The sequence below is a fragment of the Ipomoea nil genome, unplaced genomic scaffold (assembly GCF_001879475.1).
Source record: "Ipomoea nil cultivar Tokyo-kokei standard unplaced genomic scaffold, Asagao_1.1 scaffold0117, whole genome shotgun sequence".
Taxonomy (NCBI): domain Eukaryota; kingdom Viridiplantae; phylum Streptophyta; class Magnoliopsida; order Solanales; family Convolvulaceae; genus Ipomoea; species Ipomoea nil.
In genome coordinates, this window is record NW_017616545.1 from 2,131,942 (window position 1) to 2,139,137 (window position 7,196).

Below are 7,196 nucleotides of genomic sequence, written 5' to 3' on the forward strand. Positions count from 1 at the left end.
TGAAACCAGGTTCCTTCATGAACCTGGTAGGAACCGTAGGATATACAAAATCGTGATAGGAATAATAATAATAATAATAATAATAATAATAATAATAATAATAGATTATATACAACTCAAGATTACAATTCAAGAAACTGATAAATAATAAATAAAGGCGCAAAGAATAATGGCAAATTAAATGGTGGACCATGAATAAATTTATATTTCTAATATATTAAATGTACAATATTTGTGTACTAAATGTTTATTATTTGATAGCATATACCATATATGCATTTTCCTCCACTACCTCGCCCCTTCTTTTTTTACCTCCACCATCCTCCCCAGCCTCTGATCTTGTCGCACCACTTTGTCCAGCCCCAGTAGCGGGAGGTGCTACCGACATAACGGAGAGCGTTCGATGCCCACTAGCCACACTATAGCTCGGGGAGTTCAGGAGCCCTATTTTGTCGGTGGATAGGGACCATTGGTCTAAACACTGCCCCCACACCCTGGCCCCTTTGCGGTAAGTCAGTAAACCCCATGACGCAACCTAACCATCTATGCTCAACATTCCTTCACCCCCCCCCCCCCCCAAAAGTCATAACCCCTTACACTATGTCTGTGTGGGTAAACATTAAAATGCAATGAAATTTAACTTAGAAACATTTCTATCTTATCTGTGTTGCATTCACACAAATCTATAGTTCACCAAACTTGGCTAGTAAAATTTACTTCATCAACGCTCATGCATAAATGATACAATAAAAAAAATACTATTTTATAATTAATTAAACACAATTATAAATTCGTTGATGAAAACCTGCAAAAAGTGATCCTCTTGACTCACCTATACAAATGGCAGCTCCACGTTCATGGCTGGGTAACGCTATAGCTTTGGCTGTTTCGGTGGTTAAATTAAAAAAAATTATATTACAATTCCAGTCACTGTCATCCAAATTGTTGTTGCACCAGTTGAGACTACCACTCACAAACAAAGCAATTCTGGGATAAACAAACCCACTTCTAAACCCTCTATCACTTCTTTTCCATGACCCACGCTTAAAACTATACACCAAAATCACATTTTCATCACCATTATTCTCCCCATAAGCATAAACAACCTTGTAGTCCTGATTATGCATGTCGTATCCAAATCCAAATATACTAATAATGTAGCCCGACCGCCAGACATCTGGGATTGTCTTGATGTTTCCATTTAATGAAGGATTCCAAATCATTATTTGATACGGTTTAGCACGAAAGCAAAAGAGTCCATTGCAAGAACCCAAGAATTCGAAACCACCTTCCGGGATTAAGACTGAGCGGTCAAATGTAATACTTGCGAAATGGTGATTGCTTGTTTTCTATAATAGAAAACAAGGACATATAGCTAATCTGATTTACACTGCTATAAGTCATGACCTTAATATCCTTTTTCGAATGAAAATTTAGGTGCAATTTGACAAATTCTCAAGATGATATTAAAGAACGCCAAACTTTTGAAACACACCTAAATTGCAGCAGAGATTCCACAGGCAGCCTTTTGAGGATTTCTGTGATTATATCTTGATTCAGATTTTGTTGTGGCATATGGCGCTTAGGAGTAGGGAATGACATCCTGATTGTGTGTCTTATATAAAAATTCCTTTTGCTATTTGAAAATAAAAAGAAATATAATTATATATTTTAAATTTTAATTAAACTCCTTTTGTTATCTGAAAATAAAAAAAATTAAATATATATTTTAACCGAAGTCTGATCTATTTCTTACTATCCACAAGAAATTGAAATGTCACTACGTACAAAAAGAATAAAAGCCATACAAATTACAAAAAGATTCCAATAAATATTGCTAGTGTTCCATCATTGATTAATTTCAGTATGTATGTTATTTGAGAATTAATTTAACTATATATATATATATATATATATATATATATATATAGTTGCACTCGGGTGCGAACGGCTCGCCCAGGCACGAAATAGGAATAGATTCTGTCCATCCACGTGTCCAGATCTAATGGATGAGAAACACTGATTTTTTAAAAAAATGCGGTGGCATTTTCGTAAATAATTGAACATCGAAGTGCAAGTAAAATGTATTACAAGTGCATGTAAAATGTATTATAGGTGCAAGTAAAAATTTACACTGAGCATCAATACTTAGTTGCACCTATAGTTCTAAGTAGTTGAACCTATAGTTCTAAGTAGTTGCACAAATAGTTATAAGTAGTTGCACCCAGGTGTATGAATGTTTGCGAGTGATTTTCAGGGGTATTACTACCCGCTGAACTCAGATCAATGAATGTTAACAAGGCAAAATTACATGCACTTATAGGTGAAAGTATGTGCACCTATAGTTATAAGTAGTTGCACCTATAGTTATAAATAGTTGCACATAGAGTTATAAGCACACCCAAGTGCACGAATGTTTGCGGAAAGTGAATGCTAACAAGGCAAAATTACATGAACTTATAAGTGAAAGTAGGTGCACTTGTAAGTGATTTAACTTGCACTTCGATGTTCAATTACTTACGAAAATGCCACCGCGTTTTTTTTTAAGTTATTAGATCTGGACACGTGTCGCGCGCTGATTCGTTCGCATTTCCCTCCTGAACACTTATTCGCACCTGAGTGCATCCCTATATATATATATATATATATATATATATATATATATTCACTTCACGTATTTTTATAGCATTACATTCACCAACCTTCCTAACCATCAAGCACCACCTACCTACCCCTACAATCACTATTTCCTATATTCCTATTTATTTAACCTATCCCCTATTTACTCACCATAACCACTTTATTTATTCCTACTATCACCTCCCTATTTAATCCATCCCCAACTATCAATGCTCCACAAATGTCTACTTACCCGTTACAACATATGCATCTATTGCATTCATATTTCTTTTCCTTGTTTTACTATTATTTCTTACTTAATCCCATATACCTAACCACAAGGCCTTAAATAACAACTTACATAGTTACAATATTACTTGATACTTTTATCAATTGTCACTACATTTTTATTTCTTTATGAAGAAAAAAAAACAGTGTAAATTAGTTTCTAATGAAAATGAAAACTTGAAATTTTTTAGATGTGTAGTGTGTATGCGTGTCTTTGTGTGTGTGTGTGTATATGTGTATATGTATATATATATATATATATATATATATATATATATATAGAGAGAGAGAGAGAGAGATGACGAGAGATATAGAGATAGAGTGAGAGAATTGTATCAAAATAGCTCAAACGCTATTTGAAGTTTGGTAGTTTTTTTTTTTTTTTTTTAATCTCTTTATCACTTTTAATGGCAGAGAAGTTTGTAAATGCGGGTGTATTAAGTATCAAAAATTTAGAAAAAAGGGAAACTGTATTCAATAAAACATGTTTCGAAATGAATTTGTCAATGTTTTCACAATTTCAATTTCTTTACAAAGAAAACAATTTTTTTGTGGTTCAAATTAAAAAATAAAAAATAAAAATATTCAACTCTTATAGCTAGTAAAGTGGATGAGACTAGAGATTACCTTCTCAATTTAAGGAGTTTCGATGATGATTGAAGAGATCGGGTTGATAGATGTATAGAAACAATTTTTTTCCAACTGAGAGACGAGAGTTAAAAGAGATTGAGAGCGACAGAGAAGATTAAAGTGAGATGAGACTTGAGAGAGAGTGGATTTCGGTTCTTAGAAAGAGAGAGAGAATTTCGGTGCTTAGAGAGAGAGAGAGAGAGAGAGGAAGAGAGAGAGAGAGAGGTGGGTAGAGGGGGGAAATGGTAAAGAACATATAAACGGTTAGGGTTAGACAATTTGACGGGAGGAAATTGGGTTGGCCAACGAAAACAAATTCCATTTAGAGAATTGGGTCGATTTGTTTTCCATTTACAAAATGTAATGAGTATAGATAATGGAAATATATTTAAATGAAAACGGAGGATTAACAAAGAGGATTTTGGTGATTATAGAGAGAGAGGGGGGAGGGTAGATGAGGGAAACGGTAACGGGCAAATAAAGGGATAGGATTAGACAATTGGAGTTGGAGGAATTAAACTGGGTGGGCCAACGAAAAAAATTTCATTCATAGAATTTGGTATATTTGTTTTTAGTGTAGAAATGGAAAAAAAATGTAGAAATTGAAAAAAAAAATTCTATACAAATTAGCCCTTAAAGTATATTTTGTTTACAAAATTGAGTTTGGAGGAAAAAGAATAATATTCAATAGGGAATCGAAATGTAAGATATAGAATATAAATTATATTCCATTTTTGGCTCTTGGAATGTATTTATTTTAGAAATTGTATTTAGGTTTTGCCGTTTTGATTTGTTTTAGAATGAGAAATTACGTAATCATTCAAATTATTGAAATACTCTATATAATAACAAATATTTATTATTAGGGATAGCATATTCTTAAGAATAGTATGTATTTTCATGAATATATAAACTTAAAAAATTATAGAATAAGCGTACTCATAGGAATTCTACACCATTCTAAACATATTCCATGAATTAAACGTGTTATTAGTCTTTTAGATTAATGTGTGTTTTATTATTCTTTGTTGAATCTTTAATTAGCAATTACGCATTCTATTACTTTTGATACTATACATCACTGGTAATTTTTAAGCCCAGGCAAATCATAGAATTAGGAAATATAGCATGTAGGAATGATGAGAATTGGACATGAGGTGTTAGACTAAGATGATAGGTAGCTAGTACCATTTCAGCCTCCTGAAATTGTCTTTGATATTTCTACAAGTACAAAACTCAAGGAATGTACAAGATATTGAATTAAAAGAATGAGAAGATGATGATGACCTAGACATAAGTTGTACCGATCTTTTATAAACTCTAGGAAGTGTTGCTCTAATCCATCAAATCTTTTGGAACATAGGATGTGCCGCGAAATTTTGATTCACTTCCTTGCACGACGCCATGCTTGTGGCTAATAGCAGTGTACGGGTTGATCGCGCAAAACACATAAGCCCCGTGTAAGGTTTCTAACTTGGTTGCACTCTTGCCTTATCTTGTGCCATACCTTCTACCGGATTAAGGGTAACCACCTCCTAAGTGCATGACCAACCAGTGGAAAACAGGGACAAATACCCGATTCAAGAAGTCGTCCAAAATGCGGGTTATAATTAAAGATCTTTCGACCCCCAATTCGAACTACTCACACTTCATAAATAAGAATGAAAAGAAAATGTACATATGAGTATTAAGAACATTGTAGAGGATATAAAAAGAGTAAGGAAAAACTTCTCTATGAATATGCAAGGTTGAGGTTTAATCCGACTTCAATCCGCAATTAAAAGATTGAAAAATGTGTTGATGATATGTAATCTAAGCTAGTCCAAGCCTAAAAGATGAAAGGAAATATAGGGAAGCCGACTGATTGCGATCCTTGACTTTCATTTGCTTATGAACTTGTATTGATGTTATCCTTCATGTTATGATGTTACCTTTGATTGATATTGATTATCATATGTTGTTGATTATCTTGCAGTCTTTATCATTGTTTATCATATGTAACATTTTCCATTATGTCACCATTGGTACAAGTTAATAGGCCATTTATGACCATTATGTTGTGGTTTGAAACATAAGTAACGGTTTCTTTTACTTAACCTATAATGATGGCGCATAGGTTATATATATGTATGGTCCTCCCACTGCTCCTAGGATTCGCGATACACACCATCTAGTTCAACAGGAGACCAAGTGGTAGACAAAACACCAAAATTCCTTACAATTCTTCAAGCATTACAACAAGGTTGATCATATGTTTCCACTATCAAAGTTAGATTACATGTATTGATTTGTTTATTTCTAACATTTGGTATCGGGGCTTGTTTAATCTCTGCATAGTTGATAAATTTGCATATGATATATATTTTGAATTATATTATATATTATGCAATATAAGTTTTATTGCTGTTTTTTTTTCCTGGAGAATATGTTTGCAGTATGAATATCAGTTGCTATGATATTTATGATTTACAAAAATTAATTTGAATAAAAAAGAAAGGAAAAATCCAACCTGCTGCATGTTTTCCGGCCACTCACCAACGACTTCGTATGAGTTTCGGATGGTCTCTAGTTCACCCTTTTCTCCGATGACTGCTATTCGGTGTCGGAAAAATGACAACTATGGTGATGATGAAATGATTGCCATAAGGCTCGTCGTCGGCGTTGGGTTTTCCGACTAGAGGCAGGAGGTTGTAGCTTAGGTAGCTGGGTTCCAGGTGGTAGTTGCGAGCGGTAATGTTCCTTCTCCGTCAGATCCGGCCAGTTTTTTTTCTTCCTCTGTTCTCTATCTGGCGATGTTTCTTTCTGTCTCCTTCGACGCCACTAGTTGATGTTGTCGCTATCTGTGATTGTACTCCGGCGAAGGGTGGCAGTGGCGAGGACAGTCGTCATTCACGTCCTGGCACTGCGACGCAGATCGTAGAACATACAGGTCGTCTGTGTTTCTATGGTTGGCTGGCTGATGACGTCGAAGGGCCGCTGATTTTGTGTCAATTAAGATTTGGCTCTTGTGGGAATTTTTTTTAATTGGTTTTGCCTGGTCGAGGTGTTACTGTATATTCCTGCCGGCAGAGCATGTCAGCACTGCCGCCCATTATGATGGGTGTCTAATGGTGTAAATGGCAGGCGGTGGGGACTGTTTTTGCGTTGTTCGGTGCTGCGAACTTTCCCCTAGCCATTTCCGTTTGACGAATGTCGGTGGTGGTGCCGTTGGCCGTACTGATTGGCATCCTGGGCCGTAGCACCGTTGGAGTGGTGATTTTGTCGTTCGCTTACGGTAATGCAGCGCCGCCGAGCCATTGTCTGAGAAGAAGGGTTTGCGATTTCTTTGTCCATAAGCATTGTCATTGAGGGTTACCCATATGTGTTCGTTGGAGTGGTTGTCCACCAGCGTCAGCATGAAGTTTGGTTAGCTACTAGTCTTTTGCCGTCATTTTCGGCGGGCAGTAGACGGGTTGCGAAGCTCTGGAGGAAGGTGATACAGATGTTGTGCTATTACCACTACTGGAAATTATGGAATTTCCGACCACTTGAAAGTGATCTTAAATCAAGTCGAAAGCCTTGTTCCGACCACTTTTGGTATCCGGAAAAATCTTTGTTGCTATTTCTAACCACTTTTTGCTTTCGACTTGATTTAAGTTAACTTTCATGTGGTCGAAAAT